Genomic DNA, 15,294 nt, shown 5'->3' on the forward strand with positions numbered 1-15,294 from the left:
TTTTTATATTTGCTAAGAGTTGCTTTGTGGCATAGTATATGGTCTATTTTAGAGAAGGATCCATGTGCTACTGAGAAGAAAGTGTTTTTGTTTGATGCAGGTTGAAATATTCTATATGGTCAGTGAAGTCTAAATTATTGATTATGTTATTGAGTTTTATAGTTTTTTTATTCAACTTTTGTTTGGAAGATCTGTGCAGTGGTGAGAGAGGTGTGTTAAAGTCACCCAAGATTATTGTGTTGTGGTCAGTTTGACTCTGGAACTTGAGAAGAGTTTTTTTGAACATAGCTGCACCATTGTTTGGGGCATATATATTTATGATTGTTACATCTTCTTGGTGTATGGTTCCCTTGAGCAGTATGTAATGTCCATCTTTATCCCTTTTCATTCCCTTTGGCTTGAAGTCTCCTGTATTTGATATGAGTATGGAAAACCCTGCTTACTTGTGCAGTCCATGTGAGTGGTATGGTTTTTTCCCAACCTTTGACCCTCAGTCAGTGTATGTCTTTTTCTATCAGATAAGCCTCCTGGAGGCAGCATGTTGTTGTGCCTTCTTCTTCTTCTTTTTTTTTTAATCCAGTCTGCTAGCTTATGTCTTATGATTGGTGAGTTTAATCCATTAGCTTTGAGGGTTATTATTACGACATGGTTTGTATTTCCAGCCATATTTGCTTATTTTTGTTATTTAATTTCACTTTATTTTCTTCTTTGATTAGTTTTTCCTTTGGGGTACTACCTTCCTCTTTTGATTTTCATTGTTGTTTTTCTTTTCCTCTTCATGGAGTATTTTTCCGAGGATGTTTTGTAGTGGTGGTTTTCTAGCTATAGATTCTTTTTTACTTTTGTTTATCATGGAAGGATTTTATTTGATCTTGAAATCTAAAGCTTACTTTTGCTGGATTCAGGATTCTTGGTTGGCACCCATTTTCTTTCAGCTTGATAGATGTTGTTTTAGGATCTTCTAGCTTTTAGGGTCTGTGATGAAAAAATCTGCCAGTATCCCAACTCATTTTACCCTATATATAATCTGATTCCTTTCTCTCATGGCTTGTAAAATTCTCTCCCTCTCCTGTATGGTGAGCATTTTTATTATTATGTGTCTTGGTATGGATCTGTTTTGATTTTGTATATTTGGCATCCTGTAGCCTCTTCAATTTGGATTTTCAATTCATTCTTTGTGTTTTGAAAGTTTTCTGATATTATTTCATTGAATAGATCCTTGACTCCTTTGGTTTGGTCCTCTATGCTTCCCTCTATCCCAATAACTCCCAAATTTGGCTTTTTATGCTATCCCATGTTTCTTGAATGTTCTGCTCCTGGTTCCTCACCATTTTCACTCTATGGTCTATGTTTCTTTCAAGATTATACATTTTATCTTCATTGACTGATGTCCTATCTTCCCAGTAGTCTTCTCTGTTCATGATGCTTTTATTTGAGCTTTGAGTTTAGTTTATTATTTCTTTCATTTCAAGAATTTCTGTTTGTTTGTTTGTTTGTTTTAGAACCTCTGTCTCCCTGTTGAGGTGATCTTTTACTTCTTGGATTTGTTTATGTAGCTCATTATCAAAGTGATCTTTTACTGCTTGTCTTTGCTCTCTTATATCTTCTTGGAGTTCACAGGACATTTCAACCATGTATATCCTGAAATCTTTCTGCATCCATTTTTCTGCTGTAGCTGTCAATGATTCTAATGATGTGTTGTCTTGATTTGTTTGGGCACTTTCTTCCCTTGTCTTTTTATGTTCCTTGTGTGTCTTCCTTTCCAGCTCTGTGGTTCTGAGGTGCTATTGTTTTTACCCTAAAGATTTGTAGTGCTCTTGTAGGTTTGCAAGATCCCTCCTTTGTGGGGAAGGACGATGTTAACAGATCCCAATATCAACAATACATCACGTATGAACAATTTGTTGTTATGAAGACATTTACAGTTTAGTCTCAATGTCCAGAAATGTTGGATTCAATTATTATTTAAAATATAATAGGTAGTTTTGTAAAAAGGTTTACAGTCTCTGGTGGTGGACAATGACCTGGGTATCTGGCAGGATGATATGTGGCTCAGAGGGAGTTCCAATCTGCCAGCCATGCGCACCAAATATGGGGAGAAAGGTGATCCAAAATGGAGCCAGTCTGCTTCCAGAGCTGGGGTGTCCAGTGATGTGGGGGGAGCTGGGTGATGGCCTTGTACTGTGGGTAGGTAGAAGCTGAGTGGCCTGTGTGGGAATGGGGTGCAGCCTGGAGGTCTGCAGAGGGGCTGAGAGGTGTTTCTGCTGAGCCACTCAAGAGCTGCTTGTGACTAGAGGTGTGGGATTTGGGCCTGGAGTCCAGAGTCTTATTTAAATGCTGAGGCTCTGAATTCTGCACTGGGCTTACAGCGTGGTGATTTCTGTGAAAATCCACTCTAGTGGATCTGAAATCCTGTATTCCAATGAGGTGATACCTAGGCCACGGAACAACACAGGATGCTGCCTGTCTCTGGCCCACCATCTTGAATTTCCCCCCTTCTGTTCTTGACATGATATGGTACCCTTTCAACTGTCAATGCCTCTTTAAACAGCAGGGAAGAACTCAAACTGGAGAAAAGCCTTGTATGTAGAAATGTGAAAAGACATTCCTTGTTTCAGATCTAGTTAGACTTGTTCAGATTTGAGGAAATATTTTGTATTATTATTATTTTTTTCAACCCAGAGGTGCTGAACCCCTGAGACACATCCCAGTCTTTTTTAAATTTTTTTTTCTTTACAATTTTGAGACATGGTCTCACTTGGTCGCTTAGATCCTAAGTGGCTGAGGCTGGCTTTGAACTTGTTATCCTGCTGCCTCAGCTTGATGTAGTCTTCACTGCCTTCAGCAACCACGCTCATTTGAGAAAACAACTGTGGGAGTGTAAAAAGTGTATGTGCCTACATTTTGGTTATTCACAGGTGATAAAAATGCACCCTAGAGTGGATGTAAGGATGGCATCAGTGTGAAGATGTGAAAGCAAGGTTAAATCTCTGTTATTGTTAGATTCAACTTTTTTGTATGTTAAGTTCTTTGCATCTGTAGTCAAATCTCACATATTATGACATAATCTTATATATACTGTGCATTTTTGTGTGTGCAAAAATGTTAGTTGCATTAACTTTTAGCCACAGCATTTTAATTCTTTTTTAGAGTTTTTATCTCTCTATTAAGTACATTTTCTGTTGTATTGTCCATTTTTTGCAGTAAAGGCTTTATCAGATTTAAAACTCAGATCTCATAATATGAAAACTTTTTTATATGGAATTCTGATGCTTTCTGTGTCATCAAATATTGTATGACTTTTACATATGTTGTGATAAAATAAAAATTGAGAGAGGTTTTAGAGAAATAATTACCAGGGTCAGGAAATGGAGAAGAGAAAAGGAACATTACCATCATTATATCTGGAGTCTTTAAGCACTGAGCCCCATCCCTTGTCCTTTTTAATTTTTTGTTTGGTTTTTGTTTGTTTGTTTCATAGAGGATCTTGCTAAGATTTTCTTAAGGGTCTCCATTTCTTTCTGAGGTTGGTTTGAAGCTTGTGATCCTCCTGTTATGGCCACTGGGATATCAGAAATATGCTATCATGCTCAGCTCCTGGGTGTTTCCTGAATCTCTGATGTAAATCAAAATGTGCCTTGTTTGTGTCCAGTTTCCAGGTGTCACCATATCAGATGCAAGAATTGCTTCTTCATGTGTTTATGTATGTTAACGTCCTTCAAGCTCTAAGATTCTAAAATGATGCTGATCATCATAAGAACATTAACTCACACCTTCCAAATTATTATTAGTTCAGTTGAACTAAACTGGAGTTGACTTGGAAAAATGTATATTAGATAATTTATGTTGAAAACAGGGGGGGAAGAACTAGTTCAATATTTAAGGAAACCAATTATTCATTTCTATGAAGAGCTCATGATTGATGAACTTCAGTTACTATTCCCTTTCATGCACCAGGCACCAGAAAAGCACTTTAGCAGGGTCACAGAGGCTATCAGAAATGCCCTGGTGCTCAGGTGAGGGTTTTCCAGAGCAGCAAGTCACATGAAAAAACACCTGGGAGGGGTGAGTTGTGCCACCCACACATGCACACTCACACCCACGTGCACACATGTACAGGATCAAGTCACCCTTTTCTCTACATACCCTCCCTAGTGCGGTGCTTTCATCCTCACTGTGTCATGCAACTATTGATTTCTTTGATCTTTCTCAAAATGTTGCTGCCCACCATTCCTTCTCAAAAATCAAGTGTTATTTCCTGACTTCTCAATTTAGTCTTGTGTCATTCAGAAGTTTCAGACACATTGTGTGTGTTAGTTGAGGCCTCTCCACTCCTGACTTGTGTACAGATTAGTGAAATATCTCTTCCTTCCTCCTTTTCTCCCTTTGTTATTTCAGACATTACCCAGGAGGGCTCCACCACTGAGCTTCACCCTAACCCTCTTAATTGTTATTTTTTAAGAGAGTGAGGCTGGCCTTGAACTTGGGGTCACCCTGCCTCAGCCTCCTACAGCTGGGACCATAGGCATGTGCCCTTGTGTGCCCTGCAGCTGATCTCTTCCTTTTCCTTGATGCCTCTTGGCCTGCTGATGACTCTGGGACCACCACTGTGTCCACATTCTTTTCTATGTCTCATGTGTTGTGTTGTACATAGGAAGTTAAAGAGAATTATAAAATCTTGTACTTTGTACGTATTGTTTGGAGAGGCACCTTCTCAAAATATACTTTGCCCTATTATTGATGGAGTTTATTTCTTTTCTTTTCCTGGTGCCAGGGACCCAATCCTGCCTTGTGTATGCTAGGAAAGCACTCTAGCACTGAGCACTCCCCTAGCTCAGGTGGTGAGTTTGCCACTGCTGTGTTTGTGGACCCACTACTGTCCACATCAGCAGATGCAGATCTGCAGGTGTATCCTCGTGTTCGCAGCTTGTCACGTTTTTTTCTTAAACTTTTTTTACAGCACTGAATTTTAAATCCACTCAGCTTTTCTCCCCATGATTAATCCTTGGGTGGAGTAAGCCAGAAAACCCAGGCTGGATTTCTCTCTGTGTTTAGGGTACTGTCATACATAGATCATTCTGCAACATGCACACTCAGAAAAAATGAGAGCTGATATCCTATCTATGTATGATATATCAAAGTGCATACATGCATTCTATAGTCATGTATAAGTAACTGAAAGAAATAACATAATTTTAAAACAAAACAAATCCAGGTGCAATGGCTCATGCCTTCATTCCAATGGCTCAGGAGGCTGAGGCATGAGGACTGTGAGCTGAAAGCCAGCCTCAGACATAGTGAGACAGTAAACAACTCAGTGAGACCCAGTCTCTAATAAAGTACAAACTATAGCTGTGGAGGTGGCTCAGTGGTTGAGGGCCCCTGAGTTCAATTCACAGGACACCCCCCATTCAAAAAAAAAAAATATATGGATGAGGGGTATGATACCAGTCTTGTTGGGCACAGTGTCACACAGGCATAATTCCAGTGACCAACCAGGCTGAGGGTGAGGGATCACAAACCTAGACAGCCTCAACTTAGTGAGGTCCTAAGGAACTTAGCAAGATCTGTGTCAAAATAAAAAATCAAAAGGAGGGGATGTTGCTCAGTGGTTGTGCACCCCGGGCTCAATCCCCAAAACCAAATCATAAAGATATAAAAATGGATTTAGTCTTTCCTCTTCATTTGCATTGCTCTCATCTTCCTAATGGCTCTAATTGACAACCTGTCCATGATCCTTCTCACCCTCCTGGATGTCCTCCTCCACACAGCTGTCTATTTCCTGGTGTGTTGGCTGTCCCTCACTGATCTGCGTGACATCTCCTTATGTTTGCATTCATTGGAATCCCTTTTTTCTGTGGTCAAGTACTTCTTGCTCTCTGCTTTATGCCTTGGGGCAGGGAAGAAGAATGTCTTCTCCCTCTGCAGCACCGCCTCACTGTGGTGACCTTCCACTCAGCACCCTTTGCTCTCACCCACAGCCATGATCCTTCTGGTCTTCAGCAGGGAACAAGGTTCTGCCTGTCTTCCACACCACCCTCACCCAATGCTCAACTCCATCTTCTACAACCTGAGGAACAAGGAGACGTTGAGGCCATGAGCAGATGGACTCAGAAAGTCTGTTCTGTGAGATATAGATAAAAGGTCTGCCCCTTTCCCTGGGACTTAGCTGCAAGTCCATTAAGCATTGTGTAGGAACTGAAAATATTATTTTATACCATGACTGTGGGGAATAAAAACCATCTACAATATAAATAAACTGCTCAGGTCTGTACAAAATTGTCATGAATGTGTGGAATTTAAATAACATTTTAGCATCCTGCTTCCCTGTGAACCAGAGACAGGCCCACACCAGGACCCCAACATGAGGCACCCCTCATTCGAGCAGAGAGGTACCCTGACTGGGGTTCCCTATTCACCCCATGGTGGCTCCACAGTTCAACATCAGACACATATAGGTTTGAGGCTGCCACTCCCACAAAACTGGGATGTCACAGCTTCAATGAAGGGATGACAATAAGGACCTGGTAAGAAGGTCTCCAAGGTACCTGTGGGCCTTGCTACACCTGTGTCTCCTCTTTACTATTATTCTTTACACAGAACATCTTTATATTTTAGAATATTATTTTTTCAATAGGTGTCTCTTAATTGTACTTTAAAATTATGATTAAAATTACTTCCCAGTGTAGGGAATAGTATGCAAGTCTTACAGTGTTTCATGGACTATAGATCCAGTTACAGAATGTATATAATACAAATGAATTTCTAACAATGTAAGTTTTATTGCTCAAAACTCACATATGGCTTTAATGTGGAGAACATTTTGAATATAATGTTTTCTCAAATCCCACAAACATCCAATAAACAGAAATGATATGCAAGAATCAGCACCAATCATTGCAATTACTGATCTCTGAATCAGTCAAATTTACTCTCCAATTAGAAGTGTCAAAATTGGAATATAAGTCAGCATTTTAAAACACTTATTGTTTGATCAATTTTGTATAAATTTGATTCATTATAAATTGTTTCTTGGTCAAACAGCACAAACTTTAGGTATAAGTTCAATATTTAATGAGCTCTGTCATGTCAGAATGTGGAGAAAAACCTTAGCTTACATTAGCATAATAAAATCAGGGAAGTAGCCTAAAAAATCCTACAATTGATTAGTCCAAATATATATAATCAGTCCAGTTATAGAGAAATCTGTTTTTCAAAAGTTTTAACTTTCCATGTCATCTGTCTAGATAATTATATTAACATATCCTTATTTAGAAAAACCCTTTCATCATGAAAATTTAGAATATAAAGACCTTTTCATTTATCCAAAGATAATTTCCTTCTTCTTAGGACCTCCTAGTAGTCATCCTTTTATTTCTTTTACTTAGAACTGGATAATCATACTAGCAACCGTGTGTGTTTTCTTTCTGTAGAAGCATCTTCTTTTCTTTCTCTAGAAATCCTTCTTTGTGTATACTTTGGAACAATTTTTATAGATATTAGAATCTAAACAAATTATTGTACCTTAATAAGAAGTTTCTCAATGAAAATATAGTTAAAGCTGTTGAACATTTCCATTGATAGAATCATATCTATTTTATCATCATATAATAATTTGTACAAAATTTGAGAATTAGAGATTATTTGATGGTTATATCTCTTAAAATAGATATTTTATAATCAAACATTTTATCTTCAATATCTGTACCATAAAATGCAGAGCATAAGAGCATATATAAGAAATATAACTTATGTGTTTTCTGTTGAACAAAAATGATTAGAAGCAAATAAAAATCTATTAATGAAAAAATAAGACATATATGTTAATTATTTCATGAATTAAGGACTATGGATGATCCAAATAACTGGAAAGATATACATTCATAATAAAAGTTTAACTTAGCATTATACAACCATGGAATTTTAAAATAAGCCTCATTAAATCATGTATTTGGATCCATTTATTTTACTTTGGACTAGTAGTGCACTCATTCTATTTGGGATGTCACGTGATGTGGTTAAAAAAAAAGAGCCCTGTGTATACATTTATTTGTTTATTGTAATTATGTAGTCAGGAACGAGAAGAAGGATTTCTTGGTCATCACAGAAACATTGTGAGAAAAGATCTCAGATGCTGGCTTTTGTGTGTGCAGGGTGCAAAACGCATTCCCATAGACTCCAAAATTATAAGAAGCCTATGTTTGTGACCTCTCCTCAACGGAACATTACTTAGTTATATTACCCTGAAGAGCAAAAGGAAGCATTATAAAGGAAGTTGTTTTACACACACACACACACACACACACACTCAAAGTTATTTTATTTTCAGAGCGAGTCAGAGGGAGTCAGGCTTAGGATAGCAACAGAGAAACCTGTGGAGTCAGATTTTGCCTGAAAGTATTTCAGGTGCACATTCTTAAAAATGCAGGCTCCTTGCAGCTCCAGTGGCAGACAACAGTGAAGCAGGAAGGACAGGTTAGTGGCTGGGAGGCGGGACCAGAAACCCTGCCTGGGTGACAGAGGAAGGACGAATGGGAAGCCCTGGAAAATGGGAAAGGCCTGATGAGGAAGCCAGGCTCCGCCCCCCCCCAGGCTTCCCTGGTTACCATGGTGATGGAACAGCTGGGAACTGGCTGTGGCTGCTGCAGCTGCCTGGGTCCCAAGGTTAGGTGTCAGCTCTCTCCTCCTTAATGGGCTGTTTCCCTGTGACTTCCCCTCCCCCCTCGTGTTCTCCCATCTTTTTTACATTTTCCCTTTCCAGAGCGTGGGCACTTTAAAACAGTGATTTAAAGGCAGAGGCCAGCATTACTGTCCAACCCTAATGCAGTCTGCCTTTGGTCCCCAGACCAGGTTGCTTAAGGGTCAAAAGGACAGCTGGGTGGTGCTAGTTAAGACCTTTTAGGGACCAGGGGTGGTCCTGTGTCCTGCAGCTGAGTTAATTAAAGCTGTTCCGACCCCAATGGGACAAGAATGCAGGGAAGAGTCTCAGTACAAATTGTTTGAGCACATTTGAGAAAATAGCAGAAAAACACAATTTGCCACTCTACCAGCAGAAAATCCCCTGTATCAAGTCGCACCATGAAAAATGTTTCCTTTTTCCTCTTACCCTCCAAACATTGACTCCTAGAATATAGATTCCAAGAAATCTTTATGTTGCAAGGGGGCAAAATTGTGATGTATGCAGTCGAGAGGAGAAATAAAGAATGTCCACAGGCTTCTGTCCCTTCCAGTGCTTTATTCACTCAAGTTACTCCATGCAGTTTCACTCTATAGGTTCTTAATCAAGAAAACAATCCTTAATGCTGGGCACTGCAATAGACATAATCAATCCACAGCAAACAGTTCTAGATGCATTCTAAGCACTGCAAAACACACTTAATCAGGACAGGCTAGGGACAGACATTCCCTCTGCATGCTAAGTTCAAAGGTCTTAAGTCCTAGGCTGTGAGTCCAGCAGATGCACACTCACTCAGACCTCGGTGATCAGGTCTGGAACCAAGGTAGGCTTTCCCTAGTGTGGAGCATGGAGCGGATGACCAGTTGAGGAGGGGGTCATAGGGAGGAGTTGGGGCTCTCACCAAGGTCCAGATGAGGTGGTAGAGTTTGAGAGCGGTGAGGATCATGCAGAGATTCAGGAAAGATGACAAGTGATGGGATGTCAGGTCCTCAGCAGGCTCTCCAGCTCTAGTGCATCCTGTTTCAGCTGGCTGAATCCCTGTTCATCAGCTCTATCATTTATACTAAATTTGGGGCCTTTTGACTCCCCTTTCATTCCCTACCAGCCACCACTGGATTTCTCAGGGATGTCATTTACCCTGAGGTCAGAAACTTGTGGTCCTATGGTCTCCACCCTGATCTTCTCTTTCCCTCTTATCAGGCAAAGACAGCCTGCCAGAGGCTTCACTCTCTGTATCAGGGTGAGGGGAAGGAATTTTTTGAGGCCATACTGGAGGGACCTGTGGATGTGTCTGGTGAAACTGCAGGTTAAACTGAAGTTTTTAAAGTGGAGTTGCTTAGGCTCAGGCCTAAGGCCATCCTAACACTTTACCTAATACTTTAAAATAAAAAAATACACAAAAACAATCAAAACTTTTCAGAAAAGCAATTTTCCCATAGGAGAGCACCGAACTTAGCAACATCACCTTCATAATTCTTTATATTTACTTATGCTTTCTAGAATTACAAAAATATTTTTTGTTTATTTTTCTACAGATGAGAAATTCCCAGATCTTATGAGTCTAACATCACAACCTCTTCTTCTAATTCACTTACTTTCTACAATTCAACCCACAACACTCTGAAATCCTAAGAGCACTTAACTTCTGGAGAGAAATTCCAAACTCACTAAATTTCTAAAATTTACACTGAAGTTCAAGTACAGGACACCACTTGTCCCGACATAGGACTAAACCAGTCAGGGTCACTCCAGGTGAACTGGGCTGCATGACATTATCACACAGAGACAGAGAAATGGCTTTTTCTTTGTTCTGTGATGGCTCCCTCACCCAGCTCCCCCAAAGGAGGAATGCAGGCAAGAAAGAGAGAGAGCAGGCCTGGAGCCCCATTTTATTGGGGAGAAGCCACTCAAGTGAGGATAGGGTCAAGATTCAGGGGGTGGAGTCTTCCTGATGTCTGCTGCCAGTAGGTTGACATCCTGGAAGGCCACGCCCATCTCATGTGCTGTGTGGGGATCAAGGACAGAGCAAGGGAAGGGGACACACAAGGGGAGGTTCCATGGAACATTCTATCTCAAAAGGGCACAGAGTAGGATTCCAAAGGAACAGGTGGGTGTAACTCGCCCCCACTGGGTGACGCCTACTCCTGGAGCCACACCTCATTATCTGAATGGGGGTGAGGCCCAATGTGTTCTGGGGCACAGCAGCTGTTCCATACTCCCCTCCACAGGACTTAAAGTGACACCCGACAGCAGAATTCACAGCTCAGGTTGGACTCCGGGGCCAGCTGCCCAGCGTGTGGTGGTCAGAGCACCCCAGGGGGCTGTCTCCTGAGCAGTCAGCACAAATGCAATCGCTTCTCTTGCTAAAGCTGTGGGAGGAACGTGAGGCAGTCAGTGTCCGGGTCCAGCAGTGCTCACCGGGTCCCACTGTCCCATGGTCAACAGAAGCAAAAATTGCTTCTTCCCCCTTATCCAAGCTCTGGGTGGGCACGTCACAGGTTTTAAGTGGGTGTTACTTGAAATTGTCCCCCTCAGACTCAGAGTCTGAGCCATGACCTAATGGAGCACAGCTCCACGACCTTGGATTACATCATGAGTTGGGAATCGTGACGTGTTTGGCAAAAATAATGGTGAATGTGTTGTCACAGAAATTGTCTCATTTCTGTGTTCTTTTTAGCTTGATTTCATGGGAGGTGTTTTGCATATTTCATCTGACAAGGGAGCAATCTGGATGCTGGGTGAAGAGGGTGAGGGGCTCCCTAGGGTTGAGGACCCAGGACGCTCCTCTGAGCACATCCCCGCATCCTCCAGGGGAAGTTTGATGCACAGGGTGCCTTTTGTCTGGGGTATCTCTGGGTCACTTCCTCTCCACTGTGAGGAGAGGGTCCCGGGGTCAGGACTGTTGGGGGTCCCAGGAGCCTGGGTTTCCTATTGGGAGTCAGAAGCCTGAGCAGTCACCTCCACACAGGGGCCAGGGGCTTAGGATCCTGTCCCCATCACTCAAGTGAGGAGAAGGACACGTTTCCCACCACAGGGGTGGCTGAGGGCATGGCACAGCGCCAGGCTCCCTGAGTTCCTCTCCTGTGGGGATGCTGCTGCTGCAGTTTTGCTTTGGTTTTTATTTCTCTCCTTTGCATGTGTCACCTTGTATGGTCTCTGTTTCTAGAAATGTTTATATATTTTCACTTTTTACATGAGATTTGTGTGTATTTTATAGTAGTAAATGATAAAGTATCATAATGACAGCGTAGATTTATGCATTCGTGATATTCTAAATTTTTGATAAAGATGGAATATGTAGGGTGGGGCTGGGGCTCCAAGGTGGAGTGCTCACCTAGCATGCAGGAGCCACTGGGTTTGATTCTCAGCACCACACAACTATGAAATAAAGACATTGTGTCCACCAAAAAACCTAAAAAAAATAAATATTTTTTTGAAGACTGAATATTTAGTTACATGTTTTGTCTTTTAGTTTATCAAATGCTTGCAAATCTCTAAGCTTGTTTTATATACTGAACCAGATTTCTGTATGAGTTGCCCTTGTACTTCAACCCCATGAGGTGCAAGGATCAGCTGCACATGGTGTTTCCTAAATCCTATCAGGTGGTTATTTTGGGTGTTCTTTGTACCTCTGAGGTTTTGACAGGAGCTCAGAAACTTGTGTAGCTGGTAGAAGCAAAGGATAGAGCTCGGCAGGTGTGTGTCCTCCTGTTCTGCAGTAACACAGAATCGGGGGTGAATAAGGGTGAAGATGCAGCCACATTTCCTGGGTGCAGACCAGCTCTGCCCCTCCATGTGGGACATTCACTTCACACAAGTGTCTCCGTTTCCTTTCTATAACTAGGGAATAATAATAATAACCCCAGCAGAGCCTGCACAGCACAGATAGAGGTTATGTGAGTCAGTAAACAAGTCCTCACGGTGCTGCTTTAAGCCTGGCTAGGAGCCCACACTCCAGCAGCCCTTGCCGCTTCTGCTGTGGACATCTCTCCTCAGGTGCCCTAGAGATCCATGGGACCAATGGCAGCACCCAGGGCCTCTTTATCCTCCTGGGATTTTCCAATTTCCCCAATGTGAAGAGGGTAATCTTTGTGGTCCACATGGTAGCCCACCTGCTGACCCTGCTGGGCCACACTCCATCATCCTGGTGTCGCAGCTGGACCCCACCTCCACATGCCCGTGTACTCCTTACCCCCTTCATCCTTCCTGGACCTCAGCTTCACCCCAGCTCCATCCCCAGCTGCTGCACAACCTACGTGTCCACGACAAGACTATCATCTCTGCAGGGGCACAGTCCATCTCTTCCTGTTCCTGGGCCTGGTGGAGTGGAGGGACTGCTGCTGAGTGTCACAGCCTATGACATGTTAGTGGCTATCTGGAAGCCCCTGCCCTACACCGTGATCATGATTTCCAGGCTGTGGTGCAGTCAATTCCTTGGTCATGTGTCAGTGACCCTATGGTTACAATGCTGTGCGCACAAGAAGAAGGATCACTTCCTGTGTGAGATACCTATCCTGATCCGTGTGGCCTGTGTCAGCATGGTGGCTATTGAGGGCACTGTCCTTGTCCTGGATGTGGGCATCATGCTGTTTCCCGTGGTCTTCCTCTTGGTCTCCTATGGCCACATCATCAGTGCTGTGCTCAGAATGCAGTCGTCCTCAGGAAGACACAGTCTTCATCACCTGCGGCCCACCTCCCCCTGGGCTCCCTGTTCTACGGGAACATCATCTTCAAGTACATGCAGCCAGGAGCCGCTCCTCCCGGGACCAGGGCAAGGTCCTCATGCTCTTCTACAACCCCGTCACCTCCTCCTGAACCCCTCATCTCCACCCTCAGAAACAGGGAGGTGAGAAGGCTGATGCTGGGGAACAGAAAAGGGGACAAGGAGGGAGGGCCCAGGGAGTGACCAGCACACAGCTCTGGGGTCAGCTCCATAAGGGCCACTGCTGTCCTCTGAGCCATGGGGCAGGTGAGGTGTCTGCCTGCAGCTCTCAGCACCCTTGCAGGGCTGTCCTCCACACCCGGATGTACAGACCTGACCCCGCAGGCTCATGCCACGTCCACACTGGCAGCAGCCCCCCGGGTCCTGCTTCTGTAGCTTGCTGAGTTCACGGTGGTGCTCTCGGCGTTTTAGCTGGAACCTCCCAGCTCTCTCAGGGCTCTTGGTGTGAACCACTGTGTCTTCCTGGGTGGCGTCAAAGCTGAGTTCAGCATGGCTGGGTATTTCCCTCCCATAGGCTCGCAAGGAAGCATGTTGTCTTTTTCTGCCCTTTATTAGGGGACAGATAAATGAATGTGGTGGGAGCACAAGGTTAAGGAGTAACTATAAATGTGGCCCCGTGGGCAGACCCCACGTGCTTCATTTGCCAAAAAGCAATGTCTCTGCAGCCCTGCCTGGAGGAAGTGGACAGGGTCTGTCCCATACCCCAGCAAACCACCTGTTGTCTGCATGGAAATGCAGGTTGGAATTAGTATGGATGAGAGGAACCCAAGAGAGTATGAAGGGCCTGACTTTTGTGACCCCTTTAGCAGAGCAGATTCTGAAACATAAGGATGATTCCTCCTAAACATGAAATTTGTAGCAACGGATAGTTAAGAATGCAATTAGCACTGCTCAGCATGGGGCCCTGATGGCTTGGAAATGACCAGGCCACCAGACAGGCCCGAGCCATGGTCTCCAGAAACCCACTCCAAGAGGCCAGAGAGCCTTTGGAAGGTCTGTGGAAGATAAGAGATGAGGAACTCAGCATGCCACCAGCATAGCCACACCACAGTGCCCTGCTGCTTGGCACCCACAGGCATTGTGTGCCCTGAAGGAGGAAAAGAAGGCAGTACAGGGGATGGACCCCGGGGGCCATCTGCAGAGCGTGTGCTCAAATCACTCAGTCGCAGTTTTTGGACAGAGTCAATAATCCAAGAAAGGAAAAGTTTCTCATGAAGGAGAAAGGGAAGCCGCAGCCAAGGAGGTTATCAGGGAGGGACTAAACAAGGGACAAAGAGCAGGAGGCACCAGCACAATGCAGTCCAGTGGATGACTGGATTTGGCCACCCAGGATACAGGGACACAAGGGGCTCAAGCCACTCTGCTGGCCTCAGCCTTGGCCACTGCATGAAAGTAAGAGTAAGGTAGCTATAAAGGAAAAGGCAGCTCCACTTGCTGGGGGTTTGGAGGGACAGGACAGTTCTGGCGAGAATGCCCAGAGCCTCTGCAAATTATTTCCTGAACTGACCACGGAGGCTTGCAAGCAGCTAGTGAAGACCACAGAAATATGCCCCTTTCCTTCCTGTTATCGCTTAACAACCTGCTGGAGTAAATCCCCAAGGTTAAAATCTAATGCCTTATGGCAAGTAGATGTCACTCATTATGTACCTTCAGGAAATTAAAATATATGTATGTGGTCACTGATACCTGTTCAGGCTGTAGAATGGCCATCCCCATCTACTTAAGTGCTTTGGGATCATGGCAGCTCCTTTCTCCATCAAAACTGGCACTGCTCCAGCCTAGGCAAGCAGAGCCTTCAAGGAATTTTGCTGTACGTGGCATACAAACCATGTTACTGGGATCCCCTTTAATTTTCAGGTTTAATGCATCGTAGTCAGAACACCCAAGGAATTAA

Source organism: Callospermophilus lateralis (genome assembly GCF_048772815.1).
Source record: "Callospermophilus lateralis isolate mCalLat2 chromosome Y unlocalized genomic scaffold, mCalLat2.hap1 SUPER_Y_unloc_1, whole genome shotgun sequence".
NCBI lineage: Eukaryota > Metazoa > Chordata > Mammalia > Rodentia > Sciuridae > Callospermophilus > Callospermophilus lateralis.